At 36.6% G+C, this 1,753-nt stretch overlaps 1 protein-coding gene across 3 annotated transcripts in view; it reads right to left on the bottom strand.

The window, feature by feature from the left end:
* The window catches only part of MYBL1 (MYB proto-oncogene like 1), a 51,739-nt gene that overhangs the window by 15,237 nt on the left and 34,749 nt on the right, over positions 1-1,753 (bottom strand). The gene's annotated exons all lie outside the window — the stretch shown is intronic.

Genomic DNA, 1,753 nt, shown 5'->3' on the forward strand with positions numbered 1-1,753 from the left:
TGCTGTGAGCGTGATGCCATGGCACTCTACCCAGGCAGACAGCTTGAGGCTCTGTCTCAAAAAGAAAAAAAAAAAAAGACTTCTTCTAGTAACCCTTCCTTGACTACCTTAATCTAAAACAGGTACCTCTCCTATACATTCCCATAAACTTTGTGGCTTATAAATTGTCAAAAGCCAAAGCCAAAGAAAGGATTCTAAAAACAGCAAGAGAAAAATGTTAAGTCATACATAAGGGAACGCCTATTGGATTAACAGCAGAACCTCACAAGCCAAGAGAATAAAAAGGCATGTACAAAATGCTGAAAGAAAAAAGATTGCCAAGAGTAATATACCCAGCAAAGCTATTCTTTAGAAATGAGGGAGAAATAAAGGCTTTTCCAGGCAAGCAGAAATTGAGGGAATTCATCACTACTAGACAGCCTATACAAGAAATGTTCAAGGGTGTCCTACATTGGAAGCAAAAAGATGATAATCACTACCATGAAAACATGCAACAGTGGCTCAGCACCTGTAGCTCAGTGGTCAGGGTGCCAGTCACATACACCAGGGCTGGCAGTTTCCAATCCAGTCCAGACCTGCTAAAAACAATGACAACTGCACAAAAAAATTGCCAGGCATTGTGGCAAGCACCTGTAGTCCCAGTTATTTGGGAGGCTGAGGCAAGAGAATCACTTAAGCAGGAGTTTGAGGTTGCTGTGTGCTGTGACGCCACGGCCCTCTACCCAAAGTGACATAGTGAGACTGTCTTTAAAAAGAAAACAAAATAAAACATGCAAAAATGCAAAAGTATAAAACTCACTGGTAGATACACACACAAAAGAAAATAATCAAACCATAGTACTTAAGAAAACCACAAACCACAATGACAAACAATAAGAGAAGAAGAAAAAACAAAGGATATTAAAAAAAATAGAAAACAATAAAATGAGAATTAACAAAATAAGGCCTCACCTAACAATGATAACCCTGAATGTTAATGGATTTAATTTCCCACTTGAAAAATACAGACCAGGTGAATGAATTTTTAAAATGATCCAATTATATATGCTGCCTACAAGAAATTCACTTCACCTGTAAAGACACATATAGACCAAAAGTGAAAGGATGAGAAAAGACATTTCATGTAAATGAAAACTAAAAGGAAGCAATAGATATACTTAGATAAAACAGATTTTAAGTCACAAGCTAAAAGCAAAGAAGGATATTATAATTCACATATAATGATAAAGGGACCAATTCAGAAAAAGAATCTAAGTATATATGCACCCAACACTGGAGCACACAGATACATAAAGAAAATATTAAACCTGAAGGGAGTATTACATAGACTCCAAGACAAAATAGTTAGGCACTTCAACACCCTCCTCTCAGCAATGGACAGATTATCTATACAGAAAATCAACAAAGAAGCACTGGCTTTAAACTGCAATTTAGATAAGCTATACCTAACGAACACTTAGAGAATATCTTATCCAACATCTTTCTATCAGCACATGGAACATTCTCTAGGATAGATGATATGTGAGGCCATGAAACAAGTCTCAGCAAATTTAAAAGAATTAAAATCGTATCAAGTATTTTCTCAGACCACAATGGAATAAAACCAGAAATCAATAACAAGAGGAACTTTTTAACCTGTACAAAATACATGAAATTAAATATCATGCTCCCAAATAACCAAAGGGTCAATGAAGAAATTAAGAAGGGCTCAGTGCCTGTAGCGCAAGTGGCTAGGGCACCAGCCACATACACC

The sequence above is a fragment of the Otolemur garnettii genome, unplaced genomic scaffold (genome assembly GCF_000181295.1).
Source record: "Otolemur garnettii isolate 467f Iridium unplaced genomic scaffold, OtoGar3 scaffold00113, whole genome shotgun sequence".
NCBI lineage: Eukaryota > Metazoa > Chordata > Mammalia > Primates > Galagidae > Otolemur > Otolemur garnettii.